Here is a 21,516-nt window from a genome sequence, read left to right on the forward strand (position 1 = left end):
GGCAAGCTCTGAAAGCTTTCACTCTTTCCGCTGACAGGCGGGCTGGGCACCGAGTTCAGGTGTAAACCCAGGAAGAGTACAGTCTGTGCTGGGCACAACATGCTCTTTTCTGTGTTTATTATGAAACCCAGGTTGAGCAGGTGCTTTACGAGGACATTTGTCTGCGTAATAGTCTCCTGTTCCGACTGTGCGAGAAGCAGCCAGTCGTCTAGGTAGGTTGCCAGGCGAATACCCTGTTGTCTTAACGGGCTATCGCGGCTTCCGTACATCGTACAAACACTCTTGGACTGAGAGACAGACCGAAGGGAAGTACTCTGTATTCGTAACAGATCCCCTGAAATGCGAACCTCAGATATTTCCTGTGTGGGTAATATACTGGGATGTGGAAATACGCATCTTTCAGGTTGACTGATGTAAACCAGTCGTTTTGTCGCACGAGACGCAGCAGAGATGTGTGAGTGAGCATTCTGAATTTGTATCTTCTTAGATATTGTTCAGAGCCCTCAAATCTAGTATTGGCCGAATTCCGTTCCCTCCCCGTTTGGGAACGAGGAAATACTTGGAATAAAAGCCGCTCTGACTCTGCTCGGCGGGTATTATAGATATAGCCTCCTTTTCTAGAAGTGAGAGAATCTCTCTTTCTATAATGTGGGCTGACTCCCCTCGGGCCTGTGAATACAGAACGCCCGAGAAGCAAGGGGGGGTGACAGCGAATTGGAGTCTGTAACCCCGTGTAACTGTCTTGAACACCCAAGCAGACGTTGTGAGCATCTTCCACTGTTCGCTCCTTAGAGCCAGCGGAGATGTCACGTCTTTTGCCCTCTGAGTCTCTATTTGTTGTGTTATGGGGCCCTCTAGTGTCTGAACACGGTGGTACCCCGATTTGACAGTCCCCACCGACACTGCGCATGCGCGTGACGGAGGTGCCTTCACAACCCCAGCCGGCACTGCGCCTGCACGTGACGGTGGTAGCCTCACAGCCCCAGTCGTTACTGCGCATGCGCGTGGCGGCGGTGCCTTCACAGACCCGTTCATCATCCGCCTTTTGAGAGAGGCCGTAGCTGCTCTCAAAAGGGGAACAAATGGCGGGCTGTTTATTGGTTTTATTGTTTTCTCTTTCATTTTTCTGAGCTGCGCCCTCAGCCTGAGGCCTGGATGCGTCAGCGGAAAATGCTTTATCCGAGAAAACAGAGCAATATTGTGACATGTGTTTTGGTGCACTTGAGGATGGCTTTGAGGCATCTCTCGAGGCAGCGGGAACACATCTGGAGCTGGGGAACCTTCCAGCTCCGTCACCGAGGGAAGAAGAGGAGGCTGTCAGGCCGCCAGCTTCTTCTTCCTCGCCTGCTGGCCGAAATTCCGGGTTGGCTGCGCCTGGGCTGCAGCCGGAACCGGAGACTTTCTGGGCCAATTCGCCCTCGTCTCCTGCCTGGGCTGGGGACTCGGGGCGGGCCGTGACCTCTGCTGTTTCGGTACTTTAAACCGAGCAGCTGAGGTAGCTTGGGCGAGGGACTGCCGCTGTGAAGGCAGCGGCTGGACCCATCGAGGAAGACAGAGGTGGAGGGCCTCGTCTTCCTTCTTCTTGGACTCGCATCTCTTCTGCATAGAAGCGAGCGCAGATCCGAAAATCCCCTCGGGAACGATGGGCATGTCCAGCACATCCTCTCTTTCCCGGTTTTGGGAGGTTGGTGAGGTTGAGCCATCTAGCTCTTTCCTGCACCACCATAATTCCCATTGCCTTTCCCGTGGCCTGGACGGCGCAGCGTTGAACGCGGAGACAGATGTCCGTGATCGCGGCTATCTCGTCCAGTACTGCCGGTCCAGGATTACTCGATAGATCCTCGCAGAGCTCCGCTTGGTAAGCGGTTAGCAGCGAGGAAATGTTCAAAGCCCTGGCAGACAATGCTGCGGCTCTGTAGGACCGTTCAGTCATGGTTGACTGGAACCGGTCCGCCTTTGCCGGCAGCGTGGGGTTCCTGCTCGGTGTAGTCGCCATCCTCGGGAGGAGGTGAGCTGCCACCAGCGGTTCCATCGGCGGTATGCGGAGCAGGCCGAGCCTCTCCATACCGTCGCAGTCTAGGGGAGGAGGCACCCTGGATTGGGGCCTTGTTGCTGAAGGGCCGGTCTCTCCACGAGATCGACACCTCATCCAACATCTCCGGGAAGACCGGCAGGAGTTGCCTCTTTGTCCTCGTTGCTTGGGGCAAATTTTTCCCCTCGTAACGGGACCTGTAGGTCTCCTTGGCCATTTCGGGCCATGGGATGTCTAGGCTGGCTGCGGCACGCTGACACACGGCCTGCAGGTCTATACTCAGACAGGGCAAAGCTGGTGTGCTATCGCCCGGGAGAGCAGCCATCGCTCCCGGCTTTGCAGCCTGAGCTGATGACACGAAGACATCATCGTCTTGCTCATCAGAGTCGGACAGGAGGAATCCAGAGGTTTCATCCTCTTCGTCCTCCATGTAGTCCAACTCCGGGACATCATCCGCGGGCGAGACCATGGTGAGGTCCAGTTGGGAGCCCCAGCTTGACACAGCGCGGGGCTCCGCTCGCACGTCCCTCGCTGCCACCGAGTCCCAGCCTGACACGGCGCGGGACTCCGGTTCTGCAGCTGCCACTACTGATGAGCCCCAGACCGACACAGTGCGGGGCTCCATCTCTGTGGTGGACGCCCCCGTGTCCTGATTTCCGTCCGGTAAATCAGAGGACATGAGGGAGTCCTGACCCGACAAGCTAGCTTGGCGTGCTAGCCGTCGGCGGAGGCTCTTGATGGTGAAGCGGGCACAATGTCCGCACGAGCCGGGGTTGTCGATAGCCTCCTGGGCGTGTTCCAGCCAGAGACAGGACGAGCAGACCTGGTGTGAGTCTGTGCCTGATATCTTCAACCCGCAGCCACAGAGCCGAGCCTCCGAGTCCCTGACTCCTCTGGTGTGAGGGAGAGAAGCTTCCATCTCGGTCGCCGTGGTGACGGCGTGGAGAGGACCCGCTCGTAACAGGTACGTTGCTGAGAAAAAATACTTCTCCAACTGTCGTTAATCCGGAGAAAAAACGACGGTGTAGAATTTTATTCTCAAAGAATATTAACTGGTGTGTTAATACCCTTTTTATCTTCCCCTCCTCTGGTGTGAGAGAGAAAAAGAAAAAACGTCCTCGCTACCGTGGTGTCGGTAGTGAGGGAAAAAATCAAAACCTTACCTTTATTCCCGAGGAGAAAACGGCGAGGTCGATTTGCAATACTAACTGGTGTGTTGGTATTAACAGTCTTCTTGCAGAAGTATATATAGAAGTAGCCGGCGAGCGCCCGTCGACCGAAGGTTAGCTTCGTAAATCAGTCTGTGGACCGTTAAGCTAGCTAGCTACTGATCTTTCTCGAGATGTGCTCCGAAGCGAGAAGAGGTGTTTGAATGACGCATGCGGCGTAGCGCAAGCTACTTATAGGGGGTGGATTCCCTGACGCTGACGTCAAGATCACCAGCCAATCAGGATTGGCGTAATGAGATTAATGCTTCTGTTTGCTCCGCGATGAGGCGCATCCCATAGTGAGACATCGAACGGAGTGTTATGAATGAGAACTCAACAGTGTGCTGTATCTCATACCGAGTTCCCAATGAGTAAAGCCTTAGAATAACTCTAAACAATGAACTTTAAATCATATTTTCATGTTAACAATATTGTTTTTATTCCAGTTGAATGATTGTGATAGAAAAGCCTAAAGAGGCTGGTAAACATTGCAAAGAGGGATTTGTATTCCTTAATAATATTCATAAACTTAACCATGTTGTAGCCTGAGAAAGGCTAAGCCATATCAAAGAAGCTTTTATAAACAACAAAAAAGGCGTATTGTTCAGTCGTTGAACCGGGGACACTGCGGTCGTGAGTCAACCGCTTCCCAGCTGAGCCATAGCCCACACACTAAATCTTCTTGAAAACACTGGACGAAATGTATTCCTTTTTTTATTCATTTATTTATTCATGTTTTTATTCCTACATGTATTAATGCTTGTATCTATTTATACTTATGGCATGTTCCGACTTCTATATAAGTGAGGGTCTGAGCTCTCTTAACTCCATCGTGTCACCGGGCCCGGGTACAGGAGGGGTAATATGGTTCTTATCATACATCCATGGGTATTATGAGCGTTGTGGTTCAACCGATCTGAATAGCTTCCTGAAGCAGTCACGTGGTATCGACAGGCAGCGAGGCTTCGTTTGTCATCGATGACGTCACTGGCCCAAAACGATACAAGCCTCGATCTATGCTTCACAAAAAGCTTCGGGGATTACTCGACAAACGCTCCGAAGCCTCGGCGCAATACGTAACATCACTAACGTCCACACCTCAGGCTTTACTCACTTTACACTTAATTAATTTGGTTAATTTGAATTGTTTGCTTAAATAAACATGTGTTATTAACCGTTGATATGGTGTGTCTCCTCTTTGTTGTGGCCTTTTGAGCCAGGTCGTAACAAGATGAACAGGGATCAAGGAACTATAGAGTGAGTATCAGGCCAGGAATGACACACAGGCCCACATGCACACAAACAAACACACACACACATTTCAACATGGAACAAAGAAAAGCAAGGGAACAATTTCAAGGCACCACCCCAAAATGTGTAACTATTGCTAAGAAATACAATTGAACAGTAATATGATTGCTTGATTTTCTTATTAAACCACAGTCAGTCTCATCCGTCCTTGTGATAATGGCAATTAACGTTCATAACTGAATTAGCCTTTTAGTCTCTCCTATTTAAGCATCTAGTAAAAAAAACAGCTTGTGCTACGGCCTTTGGCTTTGTGTATGTGTACCACAAGAAAGATGAACAAGAAGATTTAATAACGCCTGAATTACAGATAAACTTTAGGCATCATATGCATGCAAAATAATAGTTATTTTTCTATTAGTTTATGCAACCCTTAAACAAAGTTTGTTGAAGAAAGCATGGGATTTAAGTAATTAATTGTATTTGCAGTAAGTGGTGTTATTAAAATCATTACCACATGTTTTTAACAATCCCTAATGAATAAATTAAGTTAAATTGTTTTCCAAATTCTGAGAAAGATAAATGAGCATTGATTGTGAAAAGTTTATAAGATAAGTTAGAGGGGGAGTCATGACATCAATATAACTTTGTTTGAACAGAATTGTAATTACTGCACCCATTCCATCATAATTCATTTATGAACTGATCGTTTTTTCTGTATCGTTTCAATTTCTCAAGAGAAATGTTTGACTACTGACAATGTCTAGACAATAATTTTCCAGCTTACTGCTGAGAAATTAAAACCGTGGCAGCTTGAATTGAGGAACTAATCGTTGAATTGATAAGATGTGATGTGTGCTGCTTTTAAATCGTTGAGTAACAAACAATCTGTTAAGCAGAACTGAATCTCTGTGTCACAAGTCGCCTCCTCCTGCTGTTAACTTATTAAAGAGCCTCGCGCATTAACAGCAATTGTGGGATATTTCCTGACTCACTGATTTTTTTTAAGCGTGAAGCCTCAGTGAAAACTAGGTCTTGTAACTGGGCCAACTCTGTCAGCTTCTACACTTCGAGCTGTTAGGATCCTGTTGGGGTTGTTTCTTGAGGTTATGTTGCAACTGGATCTTAACAGAAGAGTCCTTTGAATTTAAATCAGCAGGCCTTTGTCTGAACTGTAAGTTCTTATGTAATCCATTTTATTTTTTTTGGCTGATCCCTTTGTATATGCCCTCCGATTGGAGAGTACATGCTTACTTTAAGTCTGCTAATGATTAAAAGCCAAAGTCTTAAAGTGAAATCAATTTCTACAAAAAACATAATCACATTACATTAACCCAGTTTCTAATTTAACCCTGAAAGTAAAACTCTTGGTTTTCGAGTTGATCTAACCCACATGTGTCAAACTCAAGGCCCGGGGGCCAAATCAGGCCCTTGGTGGATCTAATTTCGGCCCGCTGGATAATTTCTAATTACTATTAGATTTGGCCTGCCGGTATATTGCACGCACACCTTCACTCAATCCTGAGGGTTTCCTCAGCTCAGAGCCTGAGCCCAAACATTGATGAACTTGCACCCAAGATGAGATGCCAAGTATCTGCTTGAGCTATAGCATCACAGAACAGCACACTGAGTTTAATGGATGTTTCCTTCTGCACTTTCTTTCTTGCGACAACAGGGCATGTTTGTTTTTTTCTTTGAGGGAAATCGTTTTTTTGAAGCTGTTGTTGGCCTGTGGGAAAATATAATCATAAGAAATGACTCTGGAAAAGCTGCAGATAGAGCCATAAGAAATGAATGCAACTGATTATTTAATGTTTAATGTTGTTTTTATAGGCAATCATTTAAGCTTTGTTAGTTCCAGGTTTAATATGTGCAATAAGTTCATTTCAATAATTTTTGCAAATAAACATTGAACATGCAGTCCGGCCCTCGACTAGTACACATTTTTTTAATTTTGGCCCACTGTGTATTTGAGTTTGACACCCCTGATCTAACCCATAAAACCAACCATCCCAAAATAAGTTTCCTTGGCGGGGCGTCTGGGGCTCGCCGTCAGGGACAGGGTGAGGAGCTTAGACCTCCACAGGGAGCTCCACATTGAACCGCGGCTGCTCCTTTTGCGCTGCAAAGAGACAGATGAGGCACTTCTCTAAGTCTTCCTACGGAGATATTTCAGGCATGTCCAACTGGGAATAAACCTTGGGGCAGACCCAGAACAAGCCGGAGGGATTACTTTTTCTTTATTTTTTTACCTTGGATTGCATTGGGATCCCCAAGAGTGGTGGAGGTGTGCTTAGCCTAGTGCCCTCATGACCTGGACCCAGATAATAGCACTTAACTTTGTTTTCACTTTTTGTACTGTATATATCACTTGTAATAAATATTGAAAACCATGGTGCAACATATTCAAGTTAACTATACTCCAAGTAATTTAGGAAGACTCAAAACACATTTATTTGAATTAAGCATAACTTCTGTTGGAACATAACTACCACTGATCTGTAATACGATTACAGATGTAGCTCCTATTCATAATGTATATTTACTTACTTAAAGGATTACTGTTAGGGTTAGGTGTAGGTTTACCTTAAGTAGTCTTGTTATTTATATTATTATTTATATGCTGTGAATAATGTGACTCATGTGCACCTCTAATTGTGTTATATTTAGAAAGCTCTTCACAGTCTTTGAATAAGCCTCACCAGAGAAATGAATAAACATTAGACATAATCAACACTGCAATATCGACAATCTGCTTAGGTGTTAGTTATTGAAAAGATAATTTGCCGTTGGATTGACAATCGTAAAGGTGACAGCAATGATTAATAGTTGCACGATAAATTGCTCTTCTTTTAAGGCATTCGATTCAACACGATTTGGCCACCATCTGCTGTTCTGCTGAATGTACTAAATTTGCTAATTGTCTGTGTAAAAACTAGGGGTTGTTGTGTTGATTTTGTCTTGCTGTCACCTTGAATGTAGGATGATCACAGCTCCAGCTGGAGTCATGTCACAGCGAGACACAGCCTGTGACACTCCTCATTAGGGACTAAATTGTTAATGTCAAGTTCAAAATGTTAAAAACGTTTGAGTGATTATCCAAAAAAATGCAATTATTCATTTTTTTCACTTCAGCGTATGTTTTGTTGGGTGAGTGGCTAAACAGTGTATAAATGTATCATCATATTTAGTCCCCTTGCTCGGCACATTGATCATTATTCCCATGGTAATTACATTGTTCAACATGATTGCTCATCTGTTGATATTGTTCGTCATTAGGAGTGAATTGCATGAGTCTATAGATACATGTTGGAGTTGTTCACAATTTCAAAGCAACTGTTAGTGACTTTTTTTCAGTAGAGCCACTTGCTCATTCCCTTACCTTCCTCTTTTATAATATGCAGGTATGTGGGCCATGCTTTGGCACCTCTGGGAGACATATCTCTCCCTCAGCACCCAGGCCATATGTGGTGGTACTATCCTACTCTGGCCTTTTCATCTCTGGCCTCCTGGGCACTTTGTCCTGGAGCTAGCACAGATTGGTGGCAGCGAAGGCCAATAAACCGTATCACCTTTTCCTATAATCTGACCTGCTGTTGACTGTTGCCCCTTGATGGATTTTTATCAGTAGTGGCGGCACTGAGGTCTGCTTGTGAAACCAATGTTTGAACAACCCTTTTCTGAGAGCAGACTTTCTGATAATGCCAATGGTTACAAAGTGAACATGGGTATGAAGAATATACAGCGTTGATTAAACAAACCTGGCCTAAACTGGTTCTAAGGAAGTAACCAGCCAAGTGGATTGTGATGTGGAGGTCTAATGTACTGCACATTGGAAACACAGTTAACCATTAAGAGCTTTGTAGAAAATCAATTCCTTTGGCCAGTACACTACCCAGCTAATTCCATGAAATATAACAACAGAGAAATGGCCACAAGAACAGTGAGATTAATATTGATACACAAGTTTTGGTAGGTCAACTAAAATAAATGAAATTTCCTTTCATTGGTAAACGTCTCAAAGCTGCCTCTGTTAGACGACATTAAGAGAACTAAAATGTACAATGTAAAGCTAAATTAATAACTTTTGTGAAATGCCAAATGTTTCTTATTAGCAGTGATGCAGTGGGGATTTTTTTTACTGGGTGGACGGGGGGGTGGTGGGAGTCGGGGGAGTACACTTTTTGTGGACCTCTGTGTTGCCTGTCAGCGCAACTTACATGATGCCATTTAGATGTTATAATAATAAAGGGCGGTGCCGGCTGTAAGCGTACCGATCCGGCCCCACAGACACACACACACACACACACACACACACACACACACACACACACACACACACACACACACGCTTCAAATCAAGTTGCATAAATGTTTGAGCTACGTTTTTATTATAATTACTGTGATTATGTTTTCGTCATTACAACAAATACACACTTGCAACTGATAACACTCGCAATGATTTTATATTTATTAGACTATGAAAAAAAAATCATGCTTCAAATAAGTGGGGGTACGACGTACCCCCGCGTCCAACGCCCACTACACCACTGCTTATTAGCAGGCTAGCTCTGACCCAAAAATAACCATACTGTATACTGCAGGGCAATCAAATCAAGTTCAGGCAATAAGAAAAGTAGAATTTACATTTGTATTTAAATGTATTATGACAAACAATGAGTTTGCAATGGCAAGGACACACACAAACAATTTCAAAGGACTGTCTGTTGTTAGCAAACCCAACACTGCCCTCCCCCCCAACCTCTCTCACCAACTGCCTCCAGGACAGCAGGAGCTGGATGAGCAGGAACTTCCTAAAACTCAACGGCAGCAAAAACCAAAGCCCTGCTGGTTGGCACCAAAACCACCCTCTCCAAAACCTCATCCTCCCCTGCCTCCAACCTCATCATTGATGGCTACTCCATCCCCTTCTCTGGCCAAGTTAAGAGCCTTTGTGTCATCCTCGACAGCTCCCTCTGATTTTCACCTCACATAAATAACATCAGCCGGACTGCCTTCTTCCACATACGCAACATCTCCAGACTCTGCCCATCCCTTTCTCAATCAAACACTGAAGTCCTGGTCAAAGCATTTGTCACGTCCCGCATCGACTACTGTAACGCCGTCCTCTCAGGCATACCCACCAAGCTCATCAATAAACTACAAATCATACAGAACTCTGCAGCCCGGATCATCACCGGCACCAAAGCCTCAGAACACATCACCCCCATCCTCATCCAACTCCACTGGCTCCCTGTTCAATCCCGTATCAACTTCAAAAACCTACTGCTCACTTACAAAGCCCTACATAACCTGCCCCCCGCCCCTAACTGGCTGACCTTCTTCAAGAGTACACCCCCTCTCGCTTCCTCCGCTCCTCCACTGCTGGTCTGCTGACCGTCCCCACCCCACGCCTCGTCACCATGGCTGCTCGGGCTTTTAGCTGCACTGCTCCCAGACTCTGGAACTCCCTCCCCCCGCACATCCGACAGTCAGACACAACCACCATATTCAAATCCCAATTAAAAACCCACCTGTTCAAATCTGCCTACTCACTGTAGTGCTCCCCATTATATGTTTCATTTGTGTCCACTTGACTGTCTCCTCCATGATTTCCTGTTTGTGTTTTTATCATGTTCTGTTGCCGATTAGAGTTTTCTTTCTTTTCTTTTTTTAACAAATTGTACGGTGTCCTTGGGTGTCATGAAATGTATTATTATTATTATTATTATGTTGTAGCGTGCTATCCAATATGTGTCAATAACGTCAATACACATTAATTCAAATTATTGGAATCATTGAAGTGTGTGCAAACAAGCTTATTGGTCGGCCAGTGGACCTGTTTGTTTAGTCAGCAAAAACTGTGGCCCCCACTACCCATACTCTACAGGTATGTAACAGGTGGTGGATTCTATTAGGTTGTGGGGGATAAAACAATGAGGGGCTCACCTGCACACCCCCACAGAGCAAAAACGCTACACATCACATGGTTAATTATTTCTTCACTGTTTATTTTATTTCCCTGTCTATTAGTTTGTTATGACAGGCTGATAATGTTGTACAGGGCAGCATCCAGATCCACTGGAGAAAGCCTTTCTGGCAGAGACCATCTGGCATCCCATCATTATTCAGAGCAACCCCCAGACCCTCAGGACATGGCCTGCCTAGTCTTGTATCACTGAGAAGTATGAAATCCTATGACAAAGCCATGCTACATACTTAAGCTAATTGGACAACAATACACATTAGTACTACAAACAAGAGTGACCCTCAAAATGTACCATTTCATGTAGATAAAAACATTCTTCATCTCTTTTTTACATTCAGCTAACAGATTTCCTATCTACACAAAAAAACAGAGCAATTTTCAGGGATACAATCTGAGATGTTGGTGATAATGCAGCTTGGGGGACCGAGGCAGAACTCCACATTAAGAACAAATAGGCCTTTGAAATAGTCATTATCCAGCTCTTGCAGCAGATTATAGTTATGCTCTGTACATCTAGATATTATCTATGGAACATGCTAGATTTCAGTATTGGTTTCAATTGACTATCAGTTCCTAAACGGACCACTAATGCACTTCCTCATAACTTAACTTTAGGTAAGCAAATTTAAAATGGTGCTAAAGGGTACATAAATAGCACCCCTAAATGACTTAATAGGGGTTGCATTCTTTGATTTTCTGCTTTCTCAATTACTTGTAACATTTGCAGGCTGTCGACAATAATATGTATAGTTGACAGCCAAACAAACAGGCACCAGGAGGGTAGGAAAAAAACAGACATTTTTATTTGATGCAAGCGTGTTTTCATCATTATCTAGGGTTTTCTGTAGGGGGACTATTACAAAAAGTGATACTGAAGCAAAGTTTGTTGTAAGATGAATGGCAAACTGCCACTTGTTATAGTTAAGTAGATAATTAGACATTGAAGGCTACACTTTTATTTCCTGATTTTTGCCAATATTCTACTTTATAGTACCTCACCTGCTAATCCCGTTCATATTTTAATTTCAATATGTGGAGAAAGCACATGTGTTTTAACAACCGGATAAGTAATAAAACCAAAGGAAACCTATCAATTCAATTAGGCCAACTGCTATAATGCAGGTTGCAAGTGAGAGATTAAAGCGCAATTGATGGTCTTCTTCCTGTGTCCTTTTTACACGGACAGGTTAATGGTGTTCAGAGGAAGACTTTAGCATAAGGCCTCTCGTTAAAGACAGACCTGCACTGATTTATCTGGAGTGCAAGTGAGGTTGACGAAGCAGCTAGATAACTGTTAATCCTGCCAAACCTCAGAGTGTAGCCCCAAATCTTAGGGATTTTCTCGGAAGCATTGCCTTAACCTTCTTCACTTCACTAGAATTTGCTGCCTCTGAGAAGTGGTAGTCTTTCGGTAAGGAGGGCAAAAAATCGCTGGAAAGTTACATTTTGGCAAGGGAATAACTGGCATAGCCATAAACTCAGGGGTCGCTTCAACTCAAGATAGGTGAATACAAATGGCTTCTATGGATACTCTATAGTCTCCTTTTTGCAGACATGCCTAATGCTAATCTTATAGGGTTTTGGACCACAAATCCCGTGCCTAAACAGTTTTGCAATAGCTCACATAGAGTTAAACTGGAGAGCTGAGACTTGTTGATCCTGACCATTTCCTTTGTGACGAGGTTACTCCCCATTAGGGCATTTCATTGTAGGGATACCTTTTTTTAAAACTTCACCGCAATGTATACAAGTTGTTGTGACCTCTAGGATAATTACACCATCGTGAAACTTAACCTGTTAAGCCCCAACCACAAGCTAAATAAGTAAGGTCATACAGAGGATGGATGAGCGTTCCCAGCTATATTAAAATAGTGCCTGATCAGTTTCCTCAACGATTTTCAACTTTTCTTATACTAAATCAAATCATGGAATTGTTGGGGTTTGTGTCGAACAATTGATTGCCTTTATATGGCATATCCTGTTAACCTGCTCTCTCCCCCTAGAGATCCCCTGCCCAACGTTAATAAGTACAAGAGAAAAAATAGTTGTAGAACCTTATAATTATTAACATAATTGATTCAATTGAAAGTCTACTATCCATTTGAGTTTATCAAAGATAAAGAAAATATTCTCACTTTGTGCTATCATGTTTTAAAACCACTTTTCTATGAAATCGCAATTGAACATAACAAGTGTGAGTGTGTATGTGAGAGTCAGGCAGAAAGGATTGGAGGGTATACAAGGAATGTTTCAGTTTCACAAGGTAAGGTGTTCACGTATTCTTTAAGAGTGACATACCGAATCAATGTTAAGCTTTGACATTTAGACCCAGAGGCAGGGAAATGACATGATTGCACTTAATTAAGACATGTGTTATTGTGCCCCAATTCTTAGTTAAAAAAGCATAGAAGGCAGAGATTAAATCTAACAATAGTCTACTTTGATCAGAGAACACAAACGTTCTGCAGAAGGCCAGCCTTTCGCTTCACCCGCACTTCAGAATCCACACTGTGCTCGGGAGGGAAAACATTGTTGTACTTTCCTGAACCATGTGTAGAGAGACACATGTTGAAAACATTTGACGAATTGGCAAATAGGATGCAGGTAAGCGCACATCAGGCACCGATTTGGGAGATTAGACATTTGTCTAAAGTAGGAGATTCAATTTGGTTTGTCTTTAAAGCTTCCCCAATCCACATCTTTCTATTAACAATGGATCAAGAGACATGTGTTATGTGAAAGATGTGCTCATTCTGATGCACTCACAGAGAATGATCACCCTACTTTGCAGTTCCCCTCAGCTCTATGAAGCGTTGTAATGTCTCTCAGCTCATTGTTTTGGTTTTATGGCCCACATCCTGACTATTCCGGTTCAGTCTCTACACTCTCATTTCCAGCCGCAGCAGGTACTGTTTTCAGAGAACAAAGCTCCAAGTATAGTACCTGCTCTACATCAAACAGGAAACACTCTCCTTTAAATATCTCTCTGCCATTGTTGAGCTGTAGACCATTTATCTGCTAATAAATACCTGGTAGTCCAGTTTTTGTGGCTTTACTTTGTTTCCCATTGGGTATGTATTTAATTTCTGGTTAGGGGATGGAAGCTCTGAGTCCTACGGCCCGTGGTGTGGCTGGCTCGGTTTCCCTCCTTCTGTTTGTTCCTTTTGGCCAGTCCTCCAGACGTCTTTTAGTTTTCCGGTTCGCTTGTGTGTGTAAAACGGCTGGATATCAATAAATGCTCGTTACCCAAGTACCGTTTTTTGCGCGTATTATTTTATGTTGTGGGTCTCCCCACGAGCCACTACCGCGGAGTAGAGGGTGGGCCGTAACACCCCCGTAGACCTTCTATTAACCTGTTAAGCCCCAAGCCTGTTTTTCAGGTCTCTGGCTCGAAAATGATATTCCCAGAACAAATGACTATCTTCACTTCTAAAAGGGGTAAATTAATAATCTTTTTTCTCAAAGCAATGATAAACCTGTGAGCTGGATGTAGAAAAGTCAGAATCAATATATAAAAAAAAAAACCTGTGGGGTCATTTGGGTGTATTTGCCATTTCTCTGGAACCCATCGGTTGATTTTGATGATTGACACCACTTTTGAACCGATAGAGCCAATAGAATCGAGAGGGAGTTCCTAAATCCATCTCAACATTCTCATTGGTGAATGAGAGAGATGCGCAGCCAGCATGCCTAAAACCGGAAGCTCTCATACACTCTCGTAGCTCTCATAGCAGCTATATATGAAAACTACTCTTATTGACATAAATGTTATGATGGATTATCAGTAATCATTTCAAAGTGACACAGAGCCATTGGATTAACCTTCATCAGCGTTTATATGCGTTTTAATGCCATTGAACACAACTTTTGATCAGAAAACAGCAAAGGTAAGAGGTATTTGCCGTTTTGGCCACGTAAAGTGAAGTTTTGTGTTTTATATTGCCTTCACTGCCCTGAGTTTGTACGGAGCCCTGGAGGGTTCATAGAGAGAAAACTAAATAAAACAGGGCCACTTTTTACTTTCTCGTTCGCACGAGATACCTTCTCTATTTTCATGGTTCAGGGGCTTGTCCCCTGTTGGTAAGTGATGTTTACTATACTATAGGCTAGGCTATAAATGTTGTGTAGTTATTTAGTCTTTTACTTTCACAATGTATAGTTACTGTAGCTACCGGAGCTATACTGTATAGTTACTGCAGCTAATGTAGCTACTGTAGCTCCATGAAGCATGCACACATTTCCCTCTGGGACAATAAAGACTAATCTAAAAACTAATCCAACCTTTCAAAAGAAACGGTTACAATCACTGCATAATTATGAATTAGGAAAACTACATTTTTCGTTTGTCTGTTTCAATTCTTAATATTATATTATTGTCTCCTTTTTCCACATTACATTTCCATCTTATTAGGAAAGATTAAATGTTTTTTAATTGAATTTGGCCCAATAATATTCATCAAAATATCTTTAATGTATTAATACATAGGACCACAGTGCATTTGTCATGCCATTTCTTGGTATGGGTGTAGCCTACCCCAGCCATACCCCAGCGTTGCCACTGGTGGGATGTATGGGGCGAGCCATTCAACACATGCGTTAAATGTGTGAAATATTTTTAATGCAATTAATTCAAAAAATTAATTACCGCCGTTAACGCGATAATTTTGATAGCATTAATATATATATATAAAAATATATATATATATATTGTAGCGACCCTGATAGGATGCTGAGGTTGTCACTCAGGTATCCCCCGTCTCTCTGCCAATCATAGAGCTCTACCGTGATGCTGGTTGAGGTGCGGGCCTGTGGTTGGGGGAGCAGACGGGGGAGGGCGGGAAGTTGTGACGTAGACAGGGATATATATATATGGGTATGTGTGGGAGTTAGTCAGTGTGTGTGAGGTTGAACCCACAAGCTGTTCCTGAATCTGTGATTATATAAAAAGAAGAGTTATTAAAGCCTAATAACTTGAAGCCTGTTTCCGACTCCATCTGTGAACGTTACAATATATATATACATATATACATACACACATTCATACAAACACAAATTCATAAATACAATACAAAACAAGAATATAAACAGTTATGGTTTAGCAATTTCATCCCTGTACCTTGTGAGAATTGTGTCTTTATACCTCTTTTTGAATAGTTTTATGTTTGGACATCCCTTTAGCTCCTCACTCAAATTGTTCCAGATCTTCACCCCACAAACAGAAACACAAAAACGTCTCTTTTGTTGTGCACCCTAACATTAGTGAATATAAATGAACCACGCAAATAATAATTCCCTTGCATTTCATTGAACAATATTTGAATATTCCCATGTAATTTAACGTTTTTTGCCTTAAACATGATTTTTGAGATTTGGAGTTCAACAAGATCTGATAGTTTTAATAATTTTAGCTCTAAGAATAATGGGTTTGTATGATCCCTATATCCAACATTTTTTATAAATCTTATTGCTCTTTTTTGTAGAATAAATAGGGATTTTGTTGTAGTTTTATAATTACTGCCCCAAACCTCTGCACAGTAACTTAAATAAGGTAACACCAATGAACAAATGGGGCATCAAACTTCCCATGTGGTGTGCACATGGGGGAGTGGTCTATACTTGATTGACAGAGGTGGTGATGCAGGTTGAGAGGGGAGAGACTTGTGATTCCTAACAGATACAGACAGGCATTCCTTACTATTTAACATCAGTTTTACCTTTGCTGTTTTCTCATCAAAAGTTGTGTTCAATGGCATTGAAACGCATATAAACGCTGCTGAAGGTTAATCCAATGTCTCTGTGTCACTTTGAAATGATTACTGATAATCCATCATAACATTTATGTCAATAACAGTAGTTTTCATATATAGCTGCTATGAGAGCTACGGGAGTGTATCACTCTCATTCACCAATGGTAATGCCGAGATAGATTTAGGGAGTCCCTCTCGATTATATTGGCTCTAACGGTTCAAAAGTGGTGTCAATCATCAAAATCGACCAATGGGTTCTAGAGATATGGCAAATACACCCAAATTACCCAGAGGTGGTTTGCTTTTTCTAAATCTCTCTAAAAAGGTCAAACATCACTTGTTTTGCATCAATCTTGATACAGGGTACTTATTATATGTTATAGTTTGGATTCATAAAGCTTTTAGTCTAGTATCCCATCATTCAAGGGCGGATTTCACTATAAGTAATGGGTTTTTTTTGGACGGAAACTATAATTTAATTTTTTTTACTATGTTCAATCTGAATTTACTTGAACCCTTTGGAGTCCTGGGCTAATTTGGCCGTTTTCGCATACTTTTGATTTGACTTACTAAACCCCATTAAGAAATGTTTGGCATGTCAATGTTTGGTATCTTTTTTTTAAGGACAACCTCACATATATAACCTGATAGTTATTTTTTTCATTTTGAGATCCTAAATGAACATTTTGGACCCAAAATCACAAAATAACGTAAAAACGGATTTTGAAAATGATATTATTTTTTATAAAGGTAACACAAACATGCACAACGAAATAATTTGAAAGCTGGACATATATCCATGGGATGTCACTATGATAATGTGAAAGCTTGATTGAGGTAGCATGAACCTATATACACACATTTTATGAACTAATAATAGATGTATCCATCTGCGTTTTTTCCTAATTTCTCAAGTTCTGTCAACAGTGACACAGTAGGCACAACACATTTAGAAAGCTTAAATAATGTATTCTGATATTATAAATATTTTACAAATATATATATATATACACACATTATGTACAAAAATCAGTTTTTTCTGTCTTTATCTGTGCCACGCTTCAAAACATTTTCTGTCAACTACAACACAGAGGGCAACATCACAGGCTCCTCCTCCTCCATTTAAAAAAACAAGCTTATAGTTTGACTCACGTTCAGAGTTCTCTTCGTCATAATTGAATCTTCAAAACTCTAAATCTATCTAACTATATCTAAATTCTCAATTTCTGTCTGTCACTTTACATTAATCGCAGTCTTTCTTCTTCTCCCGCCTGTCTTCGTCTCTCTCCATATCCCACCGTTCTTTCTCCATTTCCCACCGTCTCTTTTTGTCTCACTTCGTATCACTCCGTTTACCAGATCACCTCACCCCCTCCCTGGTAAATACATCCTGTTGAGCAGGATCTACAGTTTCCAGTATGTTCCGTTTTGTAAAATGATAAAATACAGCGAAGATATTAAAATATGTGCTTCCATTTTTCATACTTTTGAAATATATTTGTATTAACTTTATATCATGCAAAAGACCCAGTAAACACGGAGATACCGTGTTTACTGGGTCTTTTGCATGACACAAAGACTGGCATATAGTTTCAAGCCAGTACTTTTGACGGAAACACACGGCAATGTTGTCCGGACTGTTGTTTTTATGCTGCACCGGCTTGAACAGGTCATGTGATCTGATCACGCCGGCGTGACGGTCGACTCCAAAGGGTTAAAGCAAAAAATCTATATTGATTCTGACTTTTCTACATCCAACTCACAGGTTTATCATTGCTTTGAGAAAAAATATTATTAATTTACCCTTTTTAGAAGTGAAGATATAGTCATTTGTTCTGGGAATGTCATTTTGAGCCTGAGACCTGAAAAACAGGCTTGGGGCTTAACAGGTTAATTAATAATTTAAAAAAAGAATGAATAAACAATGTATTAATTGAACGTGATTGGCCACTAGGCGTTATAAAACAAACTTCCACAACAAGCTAAAAGACACGCAACCCTGACTATAGAAATCATTTAGCATTGGTCATCTTTTTTAAAGTCATTTTATTGTCTAGTTCAAGAATTTAAATCCAATACTCACTTGTTTCTTCACCAGCTATTTGCTAATTTAGTTTGGCGACAAACAGTTAGCACGAAGAACTTGACCAAACGCTTACTGTGTCTGCACGACAGTTTGAATTAAGGATTCATTTAATAAAGCCTTGAAGAAACAGAAATTGTTTCAACTACAAATTTTAGTTTCATCACTTTTAAACATACATTACAGGTTTTCATTTAGTTCCTTTCTTGTATGAAAAGAAAACGTTGATTGCAGAGGACGAAAGTGCATTACATTATCTTATTGTTCCTAAAAAGCTTGTGAGCAAACATGAATACATAACATTTATGAAGAATCTACTATTTAAATACAATAAAGCACAATTCAAGTGTAATATGAAAGGCTCATCCTCAGTTGCATGGAAGATAAAGCACATGTTCACCCTGTTGGGTCATCAGAGGGTCAAACTCTCCAGAGATAAAGAGGGACCTCAACAATCTTTCCAACCTTTGAAATCAATCTCTTTGTTACAATATGAGGCAACTCAGGCAGTTTAACACCAATGAACCCACCGGCCTCTTTTACTGTTACGCAACCTGTTCTTCACCCGCGGAAAGGTTTCCAAATCATGTAATAATAAAACAGTAATGGTTTAATCTACCAAGGTTAAACTACGTTCTAAAATCAGGACACTTTATTGCGTTAAAACAATAAATGAATTCATACCGATCTAAAATAACCCACTGCAAATAGAATAAAAACAAATCAAGCTTCATAAATCATACTTATTTATATCTCACTGCTCTTCAACCATGACTGTTTTACATTAAAACTGGTCAATTATGTTTTACTCCTTAGTCTTTATCACAAGGTTTTAAATCACAGTGCTTTAATACCGTGTATAAATGGTAAATACAATTGGAGTTTGAGTAAAATCAAACTGCCTGAAGCCTGTAAGCTTTAAGAAAAAAATGTGTCTTCTTCCATCCGAGCTGGCATCTTTGCCAGTGGTTTATATTATCAAATGGAAATGGTCTTGATTTACAAAGGCAATACATTTTAAAATAATCTTAATTGTTAGTCTGAACTGAAACATCTTTGTTGTTTTTCTTCTGAATCTTCTTTTAAATTGTTGTATTACTGCCAAATTGTATTCCATTCTATTTATATGTAAATACTGCTATATTTTACTATATTTTGTATTTGTAATATTTTGTAATGTTATTATAGTTTTTGTAAATTAGTTATCTATGTCCATCCATCTTCTCCCGCTTATCCGTGGTCGGGTCGTGGGGGTAGCAGTTCCAGCAGAGAGCCCCAAACTTTCCTTTCCCTTTTCCATCAACCAGCTCTGACTGGGGGCTCCCAAGGCGCTCCCAGGCCAGCGAAGAGATATAATCCCTCCACCTGGTCCTAGGTCTACCCCTCGGTCTCTTCCCAGCTGGACATGCCTGGAACATCTCCCTAGGGAGGCTCCCAAGTGGCATCCTTACTAGATGCCACCTGGGCACCTAGGTTAGGTTTAAGGCTCGAAAATGACATGCCCAGAACAAATCACTATATCTTCACTTCTAAAAGGGATAAATTCATAATCTTTTTTCTCAAAGCAATGATAAACCTGTGAGTTGGATGTAGAAGAGTCAGAATCAATATAGATGTTTTTATTTTAAAGTAAATTCAGATTTCCGTCCAAAAAAACCACATTACTTATAGTGAAAACCACCCTTAAATGATGGGATAGTAGACTAAAAGCTTTAGGAATCCAAACTATAACTATATAATAAGTACCCTGTATCAAGATTGATGCAAAACAAGTTGAATTTGACCTTTTTAGAGAGGTTTAGATACAAAAACCCACCTCTGGGGTCATTTGGGTGTATTTGCCATATCTCTGGAACCCATTGGTTGATTTTGGTGATTGACACCACTTTGGAACCGTTAGAGCCAATAGAATTGTCGGGAAGTTCCTGAATCCACCTACACGTTACCATTGAGGAGTGAGAGTGATGTGCATACGGTTTGCCCAAACCGAAAGCTATGTTACGCTCTGAAAACTGGAAACTAGGCTTATTGCCATAAATATGATGATGGGTTATCAGTAATCATTTCAAAGTGACACAGATACATTGGATTAACCTTCAGCAGCGTTTATCTGCATGTTAATGCCCTTGAACACAACAGTTGATCAGAAAACAGCAAAGGTACGTAAAGTGAAGTTGTGTGTTGTCTTTCCTGGCTTCCGCTGCCGCAAGTTTTGGTCGCACAGTGATGATACTTATACCATTGGAATATGTGGAATCTCAGATTTCATATGCTATCGAGTTTGTGTAGATCCGATGAAGTATAACATATTTCTACCGTGAGTTATGTGCTAAGTGTGTTAGCACTCTTTCGCTTAGTACTAATTCAGAAGCTCGGCGTTAGACTTGTGTTTTGTTTCGGTAAAAATTGTTCATATCGTCACGTAGCTAAGTTTCTTCCTGTTAACTGGGTATGACACATTTATAGTTTGTTAAATGTTAAGAAGCCCTCAGCCGCTGTTACTTGCAAGATGTTGCTTGTTGCCCCGGGGGCGGGGGTTCCCGGGCTTAACAGGTTATTAAAACTGTTTCTGATTCTGAAACTTAAATATTTACCTAAATGTTGTCCTAAATCTCCAAAAGGGGAGAAGAAGACAAAGTATGGAAAGGTGACTGAGTGCATGAAATATCTCCATCCCAAACATCCATCCCCACCTGGCCCCTTCTCCACCTGTGTAACTGAGGAGGTTGGGGTTGCCCTGTCCTCAACCCGGTGCTGTGAATGATGGATGTTTTAAAAGGCAGGGACAAAGGTCAATGCTGAAGCAGGTCACAGAAGAAGATCAAAGTATTTCTGGTTAACCACACAGGTTTGCTCTTCATCATTTCCCTCTCTTCAACCCACTCGCTCCAAGTAGAAATTTGAGGACTTGCTGGAATTCGTTCTCATTTCCCTCTTTCCTCCCACTCTCCTCCAATCACTCTCACATCTTCAGTCTCAGAATTCTGATTTGTGCTGCACCTCCAGCTGAGGTTCATTCTGGGTCTTGTATTTCTTCTCCTGTGTTAGACCAAACTTCTGTCAGTCCCTGTCCCCCGCGTTGTCTTTTTTTTTTTTTTTCATTTTTGCAAGAAGCCTAACTTTTCAAAATTGTTACATATTTCCTATACTATTTTGCAAAGTGCTTAACATAGTTTGTCTGGGTTGATCTGTTGTGTCAATAATGCTTG

The sequence above is a fragment of the Notothenia rossii genome, assembly GCF_949606895.1.
Source record: "Notothenia rossii genome assembly, chromosome: 11".
NCBI classification, from domain to species: domain Eukaryota; kingdom Metazoa; phylum Chordata; class Actinopteri; order Perciformes; family Nototheniidae; genus Notothenia; species Notothenia rossii.